At 40.6% G+C, this 19,054-nt stretch overlaps 1 protein-coding gene across 3 annotated transcripts in view; it reads right to left on the bottom strand.

The window, feature by feature from the left end:
- The window catches only part of bcas3 (BCAS3 microtubule associated cell migration factor), a 344,304-nt gene that overhangs the window by 148,407 nt on the left and 176,843 nt on the right, over nucleotides 1-19,054 (bottom strand). The window lies entirely within an intron of this gene.

The raw sequence follows: 19,054 nt of genomic DNA, 5'->3' as shown, positions 1-19,054 counted from the left end.
AGTGGATATAGGGAAATCCTGGAGCTTTCAAGGTGGGTCTGGAGCTTTCAAGGTGGGTCTCAGTAATCAGGTTGTTTTATTTTTAACTTCTTTAAGAGCAAGCAGAGTACACAACCTTCCTTTAGCTTCTTTCAAGATGTGCAAGTGTGTAAAAAATATTTATTTTTGCACCTGAACTTCAGGTTATAGAAGACGCTAACACGCGCAGAAATTCTAACAAGTTAAGTTATTTTGGCATCATGTTCTGCTGTACAAGTGATTCTTTACAAATGGAATACTGAGACAATTCAATGTCAGAGAACAAACATTCTCATGGCAGGTGAGAATTGCAGTGCATGGCCAAACGAAAACAACAGAAATGTGAAATAAAGTGAGAATGACTTTCTCATTTGCATTAATGAAAAAAATGCCATTTATTATCAGACAAGAGTTAACTCAACTTTAACACCCCGTCTTGTTTTTACAGTCGCAGTTTATAAGCTGTAGGACTGTGTAAAATAGACTGTAAAGTTTTCTATTAATATGTACTAAAATATTGAATTGCGGGAAATAATATCTTGGGGATCTCTGGATGCTTAGGCTAAACTACTACTGGTGACCCACCTAAAACCATCATTGGGGCGAGAGAACCAAGAATGCTCTTCCCGCTTATCTTCATTATTTTCCAAATTGCTGCTCTAACTGCTTCGCTGACCTCACCGCAGCACGGTCGTGTGAAAGGAGTCAACATGGAATTGCCAGCGATTGGGCAAAGTGTTAATGCCAAAAACCACTGTCCTATATTACATTAGATTTAGAGGCAGCCAACAGTCCATCCAACACATGTGAAAAAGGCTTCAGAAATCTGAATGTTAAACACCACGACAGTCTACTATCTAATCATGACCTTGGCCTGGGGTATACGTAACTAAACCAAGGTGGACATTATGCAGCAAGGTGACTAAAAATATTACAAATCGTGAATGAGTTCTGGCAGAACTGCAGGCCGCTGGAAGGCAGCAGTGCTGACTGGGAAAACACAACCCCCTCATTTAGTCTGATGGAACTGTAAAGTAGCGAACACACGCAGGAGCAATTGCGGTTGTGTGTATGTCAGTAAGTGTGCTTCATTAGTGTGCATCTCGGCGTTGTGTGCTTCTTGTGTGTGAGTGTAATGGGTACCGTGTGCTTGCTGAGGTCTTGTTTGCCCATCTTAAGTCAATTAAAAGGAAATAAGGCGGCTCTGACCGGCCCGTGAACCAGCTCCCTCAGCTGAGAGCATGTCTGCACAAACACACGCACACACACACACCAGCTAACAGGGAGGCTGACAATGCTCAGCAACTGGCAATCGACCCTGTGCCCTGCTGTGTGATAAACAATGGCTCAGAGGCTCTGTGTGTGTGTGTGTGTGTGTGTGTGAGTGAGAGAGAGAGAGTGTGTTTAGTATGGCATGTCTGACAAGGCTTCAGTGGGAAACTGTTAAACACTACATCAGACACAAATGCAGACACGCATGCACCCATTCCTTTTGTTTCCGCAGAGGAGAGCCAAAGAACACATTTGTGTCCTACACACATGAACACCAACACAACCCCACACACACACACACACACACACACACACAGATACACTGCGCTTTGCTAATAAAAAGTCAGCCTAGACGTGGACACCACCATCATAAAGCTTAGGCTCAAAGCTTTCACTGCCATGACAAAACTACTACAATTAAATTGATCTTTATTTTAACCTATGCTCTTCCAATGACTTAACTCTCCAGTACTGTTGATACACTCAACTAAACTTTTCATTGAAAAATGATATAATTTGGCAGGTACATTAACTAGGTGTGCATGCATTAAGTAATGAGTCCTAAAGTTGTAAAGCTAACAAATGTTCAACGATGACACAAACATGTTCTATACTCACAATGCCTCATGGGACAGTGACAAAACGTGTACAATGTGTACAACACGCAGTGCAGTCAAGTTAGTCTGTCAGTCACTGAGTATGTGTCACTCTGTCACTATACTGAAACCTGGTTCCTGGTAAACACATCAGAAACACATAGCAATAGCAATGACAGAGCAGGGAGGCACTGAAGCAATTTCAGAAATTAAACATGTAAATGGAAGTTTTCAAACTACATTGCAGCTATGTTGGCCTTACCCTACTGTAATATCACACGGTGTTATAGTAATCAGGAATATATAGCAGGGCAGAGCAATAAAACAAAAAGATTATTGACAAAAATACTAATATTTAAATTAAATTAGAAACTAATTTTGATTAAGTATTTCTTCATTTTGACTTTAAAGGAAACATTCTGATAGTACCGGATATGTTTTTTAAATAATTTTAATGTGCTCAAGTCATTTGGACTTGGAACACAGATGTAGAGGGGATTGAGATGTCCCCCATGTTTCCCCCAGGCAGTGAAGGAAAACCTTTTCTTAGTCTGTCTGAGGGTTTATCAGCCATGGGCCACCTGCTGTCACCAATATGTAGAAAACTTGTTGCTAGACACACCGTGACACAGGATATCTCTAAATCAGACCAGGACAATTGTCCAGTTTTATGCTGACTGAAATCCTAATTAAGGGAAGGTCAAGTCAACATGTTCAGCGATCACATTCTCTGTGTTCCCACTGTGAGCAGCATGAGAAGTACCAAGTCCTAATGCATCGGCTCTATCCCATGACAATCCCAGAGCTGTTCTTGTAGAGGTGAGGGACCACTTAATCCTCTATTCCCAAACCCAGCTCATAATAAACAGGCTACATTTAATCCACAACACAGAGGAGCAAGGGTTAAGTCTTTATCGCTTGCCATGCCAATGTTCTCCCTTTTACTCGCTCTCACATCCTATCCCTTCGTAAGCGTCATTTTAATACTACTATTGTAAAATCACTGGATTAAAATCTTGACCGACAATCTGCATTAGGTTAAAGGAAATGAATCACTGCTGCTGCTGAGGCAGAGAATACAACACCAGTAATTTATTAAACAGATGTAAAATAAAATAATAGGGGCTGAAAAATGGCCGATGGATCTGGAGTTCTGTCATGAGCTGGTCAGTCAAATGTGAAAAAAATCCTCAGTGGAAATATTCCACTGTGAAGTATCTTTGTATCGTCATCATTCAAAGTTCAGCTTGCTGTGAACAGAAGGTGTCCAGATGAATTATTCTTTTGTTGGAAAAAGTACTGCTGTCTGTGGGCTGGGAGGAGTTTTCCATAACATGTCTAAATGCCAAACTGGCCTTGATTTGCTTTATAAATTTGGATGATTTCCTTCTTTATCTTCATCTATGTATGACACTTTGTGACGATTGTGGGGTGCAATATTTACTCTCTTTCTTCCTTTCCCACTTGTTTCCTGAAAGGAAGGACAAAGGGAGGGTGAAAAGACAGCACACTTGTTGTGCTGTCAAAGTAGCATGTTCATGGACACATTGCGTTTTCTGATAATTTGCAAAAACACATTTAAGGGAAGCCACATGTATGGCATTGGTTTGAAAATGTATCATTTGACATAACTTAACTGTTATGTCAAATGATACAATATTGTTTTTTTGTGTTGATGTTGAAACGTACAAAAGAGAAAAATACATAAAAATGCTCTGGCCACGCATATTTTGTTATATTTTGATACTGTACACTGCTGCAAAAACTATTTACTCCAAATAAGGACAGAGGCATTGTTGCAGTTTCAAGTTCACAGTTTGACTTTAATCCTTCATCAGGGGCAGGTAGAGATGTCAGGAAAGAGCATAATACCAGCTGTGCCAGCTGATTGCTCAGATGCATCAAGTGTGCTGATGATGTCAAAGGCCTGAACAGGTTGTAAGACAGACCATTAGCACATGTCCAACACTACAACTCTCAAAATGTCAACAATATGAGCTCCTTCCAAGCTTTTAGGCCACTGTTCAAGAAAGGTTTTTATCTGGTGATGGCAAACGCTAGGATGCCGCATTATTTACTACATTTATTTTTGTTTTTTTGTAAACTGCTTGATTGCTGTCATTCAGACATTTATCTTTATTTTCTCTCCCTAACTCTAACAAGGTGTTTTAGCTGCCTAACAATATCTTAACCAGAGTTTATTTGTCATAACTATGATCTTCCCTTACCCTACAAACAATACTATAGTTACCACGCACAGATAATGTATTAAGAAATAATTTCAATGTTGGTACTGGATGTTAAAAAAAATGGTGTGACTGAATGCAATCCAGGGTTCATCACAATCGTCCAATGTCAATGTTCTGTCTGGCGACTGGGTTAAAATACTATAACTGTGTAATTCTAGTACGACTACTAACTAGTAACGGTGTCCCAACCGCTGTTCCCTAAGCCTAGAGTCTATACCACAGTGGAATTGACAGCAGCAGTTGGCACTGGTAATGGCTGGTGCCCTCCTGGTCATGGATACATCTGTTCAAGAGACGATCACGCATTAGTGACAAAATGCCCAGACTGCTCTGTACTGGGTCAGCGGCTGACCATTGCCCATAGTTCTTTATACAGTGTTTCTGGCACCGTTGGCAGAAGGCAGCCATTATAGATGGTCATTCACCCTATTGGGCATGTTGGATCAGCAGTGAGAGATCTTTAACTGGATGTTCAGCCTACTGAATTATTGATTTCCTGTTTGTTTCCTTACACATTGGCATGACACCCTGTAAAAACAACATACCTTTGGTTGTACTATGATCTGTAGCACATAGGATCTGGTAAACATTTGATCCCTGCATATGATGTTCATCTTTGGAATAGTAAGTAGAACCGAAAACATAGAAAGCAAACATGAAGGAGATGGCTATGAGCAGCACAAACTGAAATGCATCAAACACCCAGCCCATTAGATAAAGTCTCAGCATCCGTAAAACTGTGAGAAACCACACACCATAGAGTCAATGGTCAATCAGTATATGAATAAATAATGAGGGAAAAGCAAGGAACTGTTGCAGTTAAAAGTTTTAAGGAGAAGGAGCAGAGTCATTTTGTGTTTGTCACTGTGCAGCCTAACTGATGGGAGGAGTTGCCATTGGCTGCTCAAAATGTGGGCTGACCAAGAATACTTCAGTATACCCAATTAACATACAACAGATAACTCCTCCCACACTTTGTTCAGAGATGTCACAGTGGTGTTGGCACTGACTGATGATAGCTGTCAGACAGGAAGGAGGCAGAGAAAGAGAGAAATGAATGCTCATAACTCGAGTTGTATATGTAATGTTGGCACATCAGTATGCGTACAGCCATGTGCACGAGTTCCTGTCCATTCAGTTTGCTAGCCTGCATTCCTACATGCCACAGCACCCCAGGACATGGCCATATGCCATCGGCTTGGCCCGTTGATCAACACCGCTCCGGCCTCGCATGACAGCTCACAATGCACAAACACACACACACACACACACACACACACACTAGTTCTGACAGATGGGTGAAAAGGTGGGCCACGTCATGTGTGAAGTGAACAGAGGGCAGGGGGGTGTTAGCAATTATGGTGAAACAGACTGCAAAGAGAGACAGACACGTGTGCATGCGTTTGTGTGTGCCTGTGCAACAAAAAAGTGCACATGGGCATGTACAGAAATACAAGCAGAACATAAACCAAAACAACCCTGCACTCTAGACACCAAGGGAGAGACATTTAGACAACCCGCCCATATTGATAATGGCCTTAATAGCGGACCTGTAATTGTGTATGGATCTCTGCCTTATAGCGTCCATCTGTCCAAAGAAACACAACACATTTGTAAGATCTAAACACTTTACTTGACAGGCTGCTGGTTAATACTCAACGCCACCTACTATATTTTGCCAAAGTGGCAAAAAAGTATAAATACACATATATATGTAAAAGTTCCTTAAGCTCTCTCTACCCAACCATTATTTCAAATAAAAATTCTACCCAGGGCAGCACAACAGATCTTGATTATGAGACACTTTGTCCAGTGACTGGACAAGCACTTACATGCTATATATTAGTTCAACAGGAACATGCTCTGGCTATGCTGCTGGTAAAGGCACGCCACGAAGATCGTTTGGCTACTGTGCAATGTGTAGTGATTTCTGAAGCAACCAATGACAAAGACAGGGGGAGTTGCTCTTAAATCAAGACTGGAGGCCAACCAACATGTGTTTTTAAGTCAGGTACAAGCCAGCGGGGGTTCCTTAGCAGGTTATTCTTGCATTCTCCAAGCGTATAATAGTTCTATTATTGACTATTCATTTGGATCACGGCCTTGATTCAAGGGACACGGAACACTTTATATAGTCACTCGTATGTGTGTCTGATAGAGCTGAAAGCCCTAAAATTATCTATCCATTCTAATGAGAAATCTCTCTACAAAATTATGAATTACTGAAACCCAAGTATCATTTTGTAATTGATATGGGAAACATTTCAAGCCTCATTCTAAATTTTCTTGCAAATTAAGAGAGAGTTTAATAGCCCAAAACCCTGACAAAATATCGACGTAGATAATAAAGTTGGGTTACCGAGCACGGTCAAAATGTAATTTCCCTATACACTGCTGTCTGATTTTGCTAAGCTTATATACAGATTTGCCTGTCTATGAACAAATTCACACGTTTTATTTAAATGTTTACATGCTGTAAATGAAAAAAATGAAACAAAACAATTTCACTCATTAATAACCTTTGAACTTACAGGGGTAAATTATTAATTTCAACCTGTTTAAAATAGATTTTTTTTTAAACTACAGTTAACATTTTACTAAAATAACCTTCCGTGGGAAATTGAGGTGTTTGTGTGTTAAACCCAGGTTGTCAGTGTTCATATCTAAGTTTCATACGTCTATTCAGCACAAGTCCTTTCAACAGAGAATTTAAGGGTATTTTTTTTAGCTTCTCCGTAGGTACACAACATTCATAAAATTTTATAAATTCCATGAAATCATCACATATTCCACAACATCTATGGAATGCAAATGGATCCTTGGAAGAGATATCCCATATATTCCTGGAATTCATTTACTGACTTAAAAAAGTCAATAGAGACGGCAGCAGTTGCTGAATGTGCGTAGCAATGGAGACCGAGTGTGGGAGACAGCTGAGAGTGAAAGTGGTGTTGAGAGTGATGAGAATAATCCTCTGCCCATGTAACAGAGATAAAGACACACAGAGGTTTTAGCTCCACACAGGAGATTGACCTCATTACTGGCAACAAGCTCACAAACTAACAGACACACACACACATGCTGCAGAACTATAGATAAGTGGCAAAATATAAATGTGCTTGACCAGTATTCTTACTGTCAGTGACTCACTATATAAAGTGAGTGTGTGTGTGTGTGTGTGTGTGTGTGTGTGTGTGTGTGTGTGTGTGTGTAATGAACAGTGAACACCCCAACCTTGATCAGAAGCGGAAAAAAGGAGCGCTGTCCCCTCCACTCTCACATTCATCAAGAGTGTGTGTTTGATCTCTCAGCCACATCACACATGTGCCCTCCAATCAACCGCTGCTGCCTCTAAGGCCCCCTTTGGCCTGCCTACACACAAACACACACACAGAAGGGAACGTCCCACACAGAATCCATTAGGACTTTTGATTAAATTTGAGTATAGCTCAGGTATAAAGGCCATGGCCAGTGCAGCTTCATTCAAGTGTGTGTGGTTGTGTCTGTTCATGCATGCACAAGAAAAAAGAAAGCAAAAATGAATGACTGTAAAGCCTTCTAACCTTTGTAATATAGATCCTAACTGCTGCCAAGGGAGGTTAAAACCTAAAAGGGCTCCATAACACTTCATAACTCTGACTTAAATGAAACAACTACAACTCTATATCCATTAGAGTGACACACACACACACACACACACACACACACACACACACACACACACACTGTCTTTAGAAGTTGGCAAGGCAACCAAGGTCATTAGGTTTATTTCCATTGGCAGAGAAGTGTTTTTGGCAGCCACAATCTGCCCGGCAACACTCGCATTTATCAGAATAAACAAATATGATTGGAGGAAAGTGTCCCCCACGTTAATGAATCACTCCAGTGAAAAAGCCAGAAAGAGTAATACAAAGAGCCATTAGAACCAACTTGAAACTTAACAGTGTTTCATTCTCGGTAAACAGCGGCCACTCTGCAAAGACAAAAGTGTAATGTGATTCAAAACCTTGGGGGGAAATTGCCTTTTCTGTGCAGGCATGTTGACTTGATATAGCAGTTGCAGTTAATGATAAGTCACTTCCATTTAGGTATGCCAGTGAGGCGGCATACACAATGGCGGGGCCCTGTAACTGGCACACCTAAATGGAATGCAGCCTTTATTTATGAAATTCATTGCACTGGTGGTTACTTATCGTCAATGGGTAAACCGTAGATATTTGCTAACACTTCAGCATATTTTATGTTGACCAACAGTAGATTTCATAATGTAAATGCATTGAGATATGGTATAGCTACAATCACTAGGACTATCCAGTGAGAGTGAGATGACGGACCTCCTTATTCAGGGTGTGGACCTGTGCAGTATGTAGCCTAATATGTATAATTCATTCTTTGTATGAGGCAAGCCATCCAGATAGTTTTGGTTTTAAAGAAAACTGTACACAGTGTGTTATGTAGATTATAAGTACAAACTAAACTCCATAAACCTCCATTTTACTGGGGTGGAGGCAAGAATCTTACACAGATTTTTCAAAATGTGGACAAATCTAACCAGAACTACCTGCATCAACAGACACCACTAGAGAGAATTGAAAAAACAATTTCTGTTTCCATATTTCTGTCTTCTTTTTGGTAGTGGTTAATAGAGAGGGGGCAAAAAACAGGGAAACAAGGGAAAATGGAGACTGGATGAAGAGCTGAAACGATTTAGCAGACATACATTTACAATAACCTATATTCTATAACTTCAGTTTGCAAATTGCGAGGATTAGCTGCTATTCTTCGTTTTAAGTTATCATAAATTGAGCATGTTTGCCATGGCAACTGCAGCAGCCGGTAGCTACTTCAAACCTCGCTACACTTTTGCTTTTCAACATTTTTTTCTGGCTTAAATGCTAAAACGTGTCTTATGACAGAAATTAGTCATTGGAAAAGGAAGATGGGGTTTTTGGATTAAAGAGCAGCGGACCTTAGATGATGCGGGGTGGTGATGGTGCAATGGATAAGATAAATTGGTGTGAGAGACCCGGGTTCGCATCTACCCGGCCCGATCAACCGGACCAGGTTCTACAGAGGGTGCTGTGATCACCCAGAGGAAAGAGAGCCGAGATAGGAGCCATGTTGGCCCAGCTTGGACTCTTAAAGGTCTGGTCTTGACAAAATGGGACTCATGTTGGCCAAGCAACAGGAAACCGGACCATGTTCTGAGCCGTCAGAGCGCAAGACTCCAGCAAGATGAAAGGAAGTGGACTCTGTGTTTCCATCAATGATGCTTGGTGCTCAAATGCAGTCAAAGTGGACACCAAATGTGAGACTTTTATTTGAAGATTAAACTAAATTATCAACCTGTTGTTGCCGTTTCATTTCTCACAGACGCAAATTAAAAAATGCACTGTGGAATGTTCTGGGTGTGTACATACATAAAAGATTAAATAGAGGACACAATTTTCTGCCATAATATGTATTGTTTTATTTTATGTTTTGTTACCATATTTGATTATATTTGAAATTATCTGTTAAGTTCTGTGTGTAGCATGAAGGGACCACTAACTTTCTTACAACCTTGTGTTGCATAATGACAAATAAACAACCTTGTGCCTTGTTGTACCTTGAATGTTTGGATTTTGGAGTGTCAATTGAAGAAAACAAGCTATATAATGGCATCAGCTTGGGCTACAAGAAATTGTGAGTGGCATTTGGAACTATTTTCTGACATTTTCTAAACTGAATGATTAATCAAGAAAATAATTATTTATATTAACCATGCAGCAAAGGTTCTCTTTATTTTACTTGAGATAAAGATTTTTGCCTGTTATCACCTAACCAGCGTTCAAAATGTAAATACTAAGCAATAATAATTGCATTTGTATCTTTTAGCATTTGGTTTTCTATACTGAATGATTTTCTTATTCCTTGTGTTTTGAGGCAAGCCTTTATGATATGAGCCCTTCCTCTGAACCTTTGCTGCTGGAGCATGCAACAGGGAGAGAAATGACCTGCTTCCTGTCCAATTCATGTGGTTCAAAAATGTCCAGCAAATATAAATGAGCTAAATGTGGCCTTTTGATGATGAACCTTTTGCAGTGTGTGTGTGTATATGTGTGTTGTTCTTGTATGTTATTCTTCTGAGCTCATAAAGCATTTCTTGTAGTCGTTAGTTGGGGTTAGATAAAGGCAAGCAAATCCACGACGAGTGGAAATGCAGGGTATTAATTATACTAAATGGAGAAAGATGGTGCTGACTTCTAAATAGTGAACAATAACACATGTACACCAGAAATGCTCAATCACACATAACAGCACATGTTTGGATATTAATATACTTTTCCAAGTTTTTGATCAAAACGCAACCTCTTTGTATTCCTCTCATTATATCACGCTGTATCTGCACCGTACACACACTGTGCAACAATGATGCTGCTACCATCAGACAAATGTCCTATTGGAGATTGGACTAGTGTTCCCAGCTTAGCACCCCCACAGCAGATGTCCAATCATCCTAATATAATAGCAGGAACAGAACAACACAGTGGCTAAGGCCTCAGATTAAAACTATCTGCATCCCAGAGGATAAAGCACAGCGGCAATGCAACAAACTAATACGAGCAAGATGAGGTGAGATTTACTGATGTGTCGCACTGCAAAACAAGTTATACAGCTGGCACCTACAATGGCCAACCACACAAGTGAACTGTTTGGGTTTCTATACAAATATAATACAAGGGCAGAAGAAGATTCCCAACTAAATTAAAGAAATAAGAGAGTGCTTCTGCCAATAATGACAAATGACAAAAAATCTTGATTTGGAAACCTGAGTCCTTAGTAAATGCCAAAAAAACAAAGTAAAGGTAAATATAAAATGTATTTAAGTGTGGACACAATTTCAATATTAAAGGAAACCCTTTAGAGTAGCAACCAAATGATTACAGTCTGTCTGTGGAGCATTTGGAACATCAATTAAAAAGTGCAAGATCCAGAATGGAAGTCGGCCAGTTGTTCTGTAAGCTAAACCATGCTAGTCGAGTTCTCCAGCTCACGTAGCTAGCATTATGGTGAATACTAATGAGAAGTTAGAGCTTGAAGATGCACCTGTAGCATCTTTGGAAGCTCCCCCAGTAAATCATTGCAGCTCTGCACAAGAACTAGCAGTCGAAAAACTGGGTCAGTGGTATGTGTTTGGAAAGACCTACATCAGACCTGATAACCGATTCCTAACAGCATCACCTGCATGTGTCTAGACCTAGAGCAAGTGTTGAACCAGATTTGGGTTGCAGTGTCGGAACAGCATCTGTTTGTGGATTCTGACCTGCACAATGTAACAGCCACAACCACGGAGTGCTTGAGGCTGTGCATATGTACGTGACCATACTCTGTTGTAGTGAAAACACATTCAAGCATGTGCTCAAAGTGATTCAGTCTGATACAATGTTTCTTCACATTTGCATGGTTTTGTACAAAACTGATGCCCCCAAATGGTATTATTTGAACCCTGAAATGTGCATCTTTTGCTTTCCTTTTTGCTGCTCTTCCTCACCTTTAGTAATTGTTTGACAGTGATTGGTTTCAGCAGCCTGTCGAAGGCAGGAGAAGCTTTTTTTGTGGAAGGTGAGGTGATTTTACTCGTACACATAATTCGAGAGGAAAGTTCAAATCCAAACCAAAAGACTTGTCCATCCAGCTCTACTGTATGTGCACTAACATCAGCTAACTTCTGTCTGTCATGTTAGCTTCCAGGGTCACTATCCAATTGACAGTTGTGTCCATTGCAAAACAAAATGACTAGCCAAAGAGAAACATTATCTTTTCCTCCTCCTCCTCTTGTTCGGTCTCTGACCTTCTGCAAGGAAGGATCATCCCACCGTCTGGCACAGTTTGCCACAGAAGCAGGATTTATGAAGAGGAAATTGCAACTGGCAAATGGGTAGGGTGGAAAAAAGGCCCCCCCGGGGCAGAAGAGACGGGATGGAGAGAGGGACGGACAAAAGCAAATATTTGACAGGGACACGGAAGAACTAATAGTTGGATTTGACCTCCTGGTGAACCTTCATTGTCTTTGGAAAGGCAGCAGAGTCTCTGATGAAAAAACCTCATACCCCCAACAAATAGGTAATGAGTGGTAATGAGAGACAATGAGTAAGAGAGGTAGAGAAAGGGGAGGGGAGGAAGATGCATATAATGTAAGCCAGACGTGGACAGAGAAATTACACAGAAACAGAGGAGGGAAGAGAGAGTGAGAGCAGCTGCAGCAGGGCTGAAAGTGAAGCTGAGAAGGTGCCGGACTGCGGAGGGAGCATCCAGGGAGTTGGGTGACGAGAAACACTGTCCGTTTGTGGCCACTGATAATACTTTCCATCCTAGCTGGCTCTATGCGGGGGTCTGCTGTCTGTGTGTGTGTGTGTGTGTGTTTGCAGGCCCTGTGCGAGCTGCTGATTCCCCTGATTGCAGGCTGGCGCCCTGCTGGCGAGCCCCCGCACACTGAAATTAAATCCACTCTGCTCCGTTATAAATTATAATGCTTTACAAACAACACCCCCACCGGGAAACCCAGGAGGAGGGGGGGAGGGGGTTGGGTGGGGGAGAGTCACGGATAGAGAATGGTTGGTGTTAAAGCGGGAGGAGGAGTAAAGGGGGGATTAGAGGTGTATGAATAAAAAAATGTGCAAAGAAAAATAATGAAGACAGAAGAAGATGGTTACTATAAGAAAAGAGTGTTTTTAGCTAAGTGAATTGTGAATTTAAGCCCGAACTAACAAAAAAGATAGCTGAAAACCAGCCTTTTAAGAGATGGATCACAGCTAAATAATAAAGCAGTGGTGTACAAAAAAGAGAAAATGTAATTAAATCAGGAACGTCAGAAAAGGGAGACAGAATTGCACTTAAACCCAAGTCTTAGTTATTCTACCAATTAAAATAATTTAAAAAGCCTTACCTCACAGCGGAGTAAAATGAAAAACCATTGTGAATGTGAACTAAACACAGAGAGCAGATACAGCGGAGATGTGTGTGGAGGAGATAAAAAAGTGAAAGAAAGGCTCTAAAACTGCTGGGTGGGTGGGGAGGGGGATGAAAGCCTCAGCTAAATGGACCTTGTGGTGCCAGAGAGGCAGCGTGTCCTGCTGATATCCAGCTAGACTGGCACCATAGGACTGGGTCGGCGCTGTGGTAGTCAACAGAGAGCTAATATGTTGAACCTACAGTTACTTTGGAGGGTGATAACCTGTTAGCATGGTGCCAGGCTCATCTCAGTCAAATGGGGAAGAGACGGAAAGAGAATGATAGTGGGTGTCATCACTCCTCACCTCTAAGTGTGAGTGAGTGCGGATGTGTGTGTTTCTTCAAGGTTTGTTGTATATTTGTAGTATATGTTTGGACTAAAGTTCAAATAAATACATCAAAATTTTAAGTTGATTGAACGGTGAGTCAATCACCAGAAAATTCATTGTCAAGATTTCTCAAAATCAATTTATGGTTTCCTTCCAAACAAACATTCAAGATCAAATATTCTCTAGTTCCAGTTTGTCAAAAGTGAAGATGTGTGGATACAAGTTACTGTAATAAAGCTAAAAGGCCAAACATTCTATATTTCCCACTTCTCACATCGCTGTTGGTCAGAAAAAAGGACTTTTGAAGTTGTCACCTTGGGCTCAGGGAAATTGTGATGGGAAAAATGCAAATAATTAAAACATAAGTAAGTGCTTCTCGGTTATATACTGTATGTTGTCAAATTGCACCTCGAGGGTATTCCAAAACAACACATATCTGCTACCTGAACAGAATCTTACAGGCTTTTGTCAGCTGTCAGAGAATCTAACTGTATAGTCTGTGTTGCTGTATTCAATTGAATTATATTGTACATATATGTGTTCATATGCAATATGTCTGTCCCACATCTCACCACACTTACCCTGTCTTACTACAGTATATTGAGTAAGGGTGTAACAATTCACCAAATCATTGGCAGGCGTGATCACTCAATAATTACTGGACCAAAATAGTCATGTGACACGCAGTTGGAAGACAATAAAATAGGTCAAGGGAGGTATTTACAAAATGTTGGCTTGCACTAACTTTAAATACAGTGTTTTCGATATATACTTTACTTAGATGGGCCTCCCAGGTATATTAGCAGCTGCCAAAGTATATTTGGTGACCCATTTTAGTGCGGACGACAGCTCAACAGTCCAGGGAGCGGGTGTGTTGCAGCTCAGTCTCAGTTTCAGAACCGTTACAGCCCTAATACTGAGCCTATTCCCATCTATTTTGGGCTTCAATAACATATTAAAATATGATGAATAATACTTTTCAACACAATATAATAAAGCCAATGCAGGCTAGGTGTGTTTGTGTTTGTGGAGAAGAGAAGAAACAGGAAGCAGATTCAAAGAAGTAGATAAAGCCTAAAATAAGGTGAAAAATGACCTAGAGTAACATACTATCAATACACATACGATATACACCGCAACCCAATATTGGGCCCATAGCCGTAGCTGTAATTGTAACTGGCGAACTGTTTTAGGAACAACAGGCCTATTGTCCATCCCAGCAGGAGGTTGGGTCATGTGTGGCCATTTACATTGTGTGCCAATCAAATCTGAGACTCAGACGCCTTAAACAAAACTCAGCCTCACTTCCATTAACGCCTAATCACAAAGCCCGGACCAGTTATACAATACACAGCTGTCACTACCACCTATAAGGGCAGTCAGCCTTTGTTTGGTCAGCAGAAACACGGCCACACACATCTACTGTCATCACTGTTCCTGTGGGTACCATAACTGATGGCCATAAAAGCCATCACAATTAACCGTGAGTTCACAATTTGAGTATATCTCTTGATAAATGACTGTCTACTTGTGTGAGAGACTTTGAATCCCCATGACTGCATTTAGTCAGATTGTGAATTTTTGGTATAATGTGTTATGTTTACAGAAGTAACTAGTGAGAACCAATTAGGCAGCAGTTATCAAAAACTGACACATTGTCTGAAAACACCAGCAATAAATAATACTGTTCACTAGTCCTGTTTATCCCAGCCCAGTATCCCTGAGAATTATCTTCATACTGAACTTTTGAATTGGTGGATGGACATTAAGCGTCAGCGACCTTCATGCAGAGTTTGATTCAGTTAGGTATGACTTTAGAAAAAAAGAAGATCTTCACCTAACCTTAGTGTTTTGTTTTGTATACCTAACCGTACCTTAACCATCATTGACGTGCAGGTATTGTGAAACAAATACATTTGTAATTTATGTAATGTTGGCACTAAAAGCCTCGTCAATGATACGTTCAGTATCAATGATAAGATGGATTTATTCTTTGGTCTTTGAAGTGAAAGTGGGAAATAGATTGTGGCTAATAATGGACAAACTCTGTATCAACTAACTCTAAATCATTCTAGAACTTTGACAACAAAACAAAATCAAGCAAGTATAGTGATGCAAATTTGATGGAAAAAGTTAACATTTGGGCAAATTTCCTCAAGCTAGTTCATATTTTTGCCCACAACGTGTAGCCATAAAAATTTCTATGGAATCTTTGCTGACATTGGTACTTTCTTAAAGGTGCCCTGGGTAGTTTTCCTGTACGCAAACAAAAGTGATGTTTACAGGTGAAAGCATTTCCCTCCTCATAAAACATCTGTATTTAAAAACCTACATTGTTTACAACCATGTTTACTTGCTAGCAGTCTGCTTCCTTCCTGCCTTTTCTGGTGCATTGCTGCGCATGTCTGCACTTCGATCCTGACAATGGTTCAACTCTGGAATAGGGAGGAACCACTGGCGGGACTGTGTATTGCGTTACCTATGTTCACATTGCGTTACCTATGTTCACATTCAAGTGCATGTGCGCATGCATGACAAAATAGGGAGCCATTCATAGAAGTGTCCCATAGTGTTACTAAAGGTCAAAAACTCCACAAGTAACCTTTAATGTCAATTGGCATTTACTATGAAATAGTGTGGGAAACCAAAAGACTCTAAGGAAGGAAGACATGTCCTTCAGATATACCAAAATTGACAAGACAGATTCTGGTGTGCGCAAAAACAGTGTGAGGTCTATCGGCATGCACTGCGGAGCTGTAGAAAACAATCAGCATACATGCAGACAGGTAGAAAAGAGAAAAGAAAAGAGAAAAGACTGAGCAAACAGGTTCAAGTCTTTTCTAAATGCAAACTCAGCTCTGGGTCAAATATGGCCTATTTCACCTGAAGAGAACCTACAGAAAGCAAAGGTGACAGACAGGATAGGTACCGGCACGTCTTGAACACACCACAGCAGAAAAAAAGACATCACCTGTCATGACCATCAGGATATACAGAAAGAAAGAGACATAAGGGAAGCTGCATCACAACTTGACAGTAATGTGTGCGTGTTTTCACAGGCAGCAGGTTGTGACAAAACTGCAGACCATCACCAAAGCCAAATGCTTCATAAGAGAGATGCACCAACAGCAAATTGAAGACAGCATTTCTAAAAATATGTCAATTTATGTAACATTTAAACACGCATGATCACATCGACTTTTGCTTTTTAAACAATTGTTTGTGTTGCGTGTCCAGTGAAACATCCAGAAAAAACACACAAATCTCCCACACCTACAGTGACTGATCAAGTCACAATTGACCCTTTGTTAAGCCCGCCCCCCTCAGTTACTGTTGCTAAGTCCGACAAACTGTCAGCGCTGCCACTGTCTATTACTGCACTCCCCGGAGAAATATTGACAAATTTGTTGGAAAAAGCGATCTCAGAAAGAAGCAGACAGTTTTGCAGTTGCACATTTGAAGGTTGTATTCAGGCTGTCAAACTGACGTGAAAAAAAAATGAAAGACAGAAGCTAAGGTCTAGTGAACCACTGCATCCCCGACGACTGAGACAAAAGACAACGATATTAAGGATCAAGACTGTTCCTGTACAGCTGGTAAGCCACATATAACGTTATGTTCAGTAGGAAGTTAGCTAGCGTTAGCTAACTAACATCACATTAGGAACAATCCACAGCCGACATTTTGCTGGATTTATTTCAGGTTTTGGAAAGAGAATAAATTGTACTTCTCCTATCAACCTCTCTGGGTAGCGGCTGTAATCATTACAAGAGCCCCAGGAACAGCATTTGACCATATGTTAAAAAAATACAGCCAAAAAAAGCTAGACAATGACTCATTTTACATTAGACTCAATGGAACGCAGCCATGAAAGTGTCAGACCTCCATCAGAGCGAGTCCTATACTGCGCTGTGATTGGTCAGCTTTGTATTTGTGAATTGAACGAATGGATGAGTACTTGTGAGCACTTGTGAGGAATTAAGAGTAAGATTGCAAGATGGGAAACATTACATCACTGATGCAGACACTGTGGACTAGTAGGACTAGTAACTAGTTTATTGCTACTTTTTGATGTTTTTCTTGGCAACAAAATGTTTTGTCTGTCAGGTTCATGATCACTGTGCGGGAATGGAAACTGTCTTCATCGTAAGGAACACAGGACTAGCATACCATCCACAACAGCAACAATAAAGTGCACCAGCTGTCCAATCAGCTGGCTTCTGTTCCCCCTCCCAGCCAATTACAATGTGATGGAGGCTTGAGCAAACAAAGTATTATGGGTCGGTTAAGCCTTCCTCTCATCTCCATAAGTTTGCTGACGCTTTTCCTGAGGCAAACACAACATCTGCAAACACCTGATAGGCCTGAGCAGTGGCCTTCAGCCCTCTCATTGCTTGGGTTAAATTGTTACCACCTTTCTCTAATCCCAGCTCTGACAATTAACTGTATGGCCGAGCACTTCAAAGCCCTTGTCGACCAAAAAGGCTGACCCCGACGCTCCCAGAGATTTGTTTTTGATTTTGCTGAGATCCCCAGACACTTTCATCTTTGGCCCTCGCTCCTTCTTCCTCTCAAAATCCCCAGAGGGCCAAGCCAAGGGCAGGGGGAGTTGCAGCTAAATTCAGTGTGATATCTGAAGGCTAATTTTTGAGTTCCCACAAGGTTATCAATACAAACAAGTGTGAAATGTAATCAGGTGAAAAAAGAGTGTGTCTATCTGTGACACAAAGCAATCATTATATGGTTTGGTGGGAAGGTAAATGTTTTACTATGAAACCAGAGTGAAGTTGACATATGTTTTTTATAAAATTTGAAGCTATTGAGCTGTTTCCTTCAGTTATAATACATAGAACATCCAGCCATAGAGTTAATGGTGCCCAGCACTAGCCTCGAGGTACAAAACTGAAAAGTTATGTGAGTGAGGGTATTGGAGTTGCCATTCTAACCTGAATCCAGTTTACTAACTTTTTTGCTTAATGAAATGTTACTGAACTGCATTCATAGCAGGCAGCAATGACAGAGCTGCCATTTTCCGCAATTACCGCCAAAACAATACCTGAATTGAACAAGAAGTCAAATCTCTCAGATGTTATATGTTAGGAGCTGGACAATAACTTTGCCCAAACAAGGACTGTCAAACAATAATGACAATTATTTTAATTAGAAACTAGATGATCAAAGAATAACTTCAGAAGATTATGGACCTGAACAGAAATCAGATACCAACTTTACAGTACCTTCTAATATTGACAGTGTTATGGGCACATTCTGAATGTAAATTCCTGTGTACAAGTGATACGGTCAATGTTCCTCAACATAGAACCACAGAACCGGTTTATGTTATGGCCAGTAAAAGGCAAGAAATTTCAAGCTGCAGACTGTACTATCAATTTTTACTATCACTTGTTATTGGTGGCATCTGGGATCCCTACTCACGTTTTTATGTGTACTAACTGACATCTTTGAGATCGTTATCAACGAATGAGATATTGTTTTAACACGGTTATATTTTGTCTATGGGTATGCTCAGGGCATCTGCCTCCATTACTTTCCCAGCCAGTCTTTTGGGACAATTTTCCAAGCTGTACACAGCGTT

The sequence above is a fragment of the Micropterus salmoides genome, unplaced genomic scaffold (genome assembly GCF_014851395.1).
Source record: "Micropterus salmoides isolate LMB-PRFRI ecotype aquatic unplaced genomic scaffold, ASM1485139v1 Ms_hic_scaffold_3, whole genome shotgun sequence".
Taxonomy (NCBI): domain Eukaryota; kingdom Metazoa; phylum Chordata; class Actinopteri; order Centrarchiformes; family Centrarchidae; genus Micropterus; species Micropterus salmoides.
Note: the sequence above shows the minus strand (reverse complement) of the source record. Positions and strands in the feature narration are given on the sequence as shown.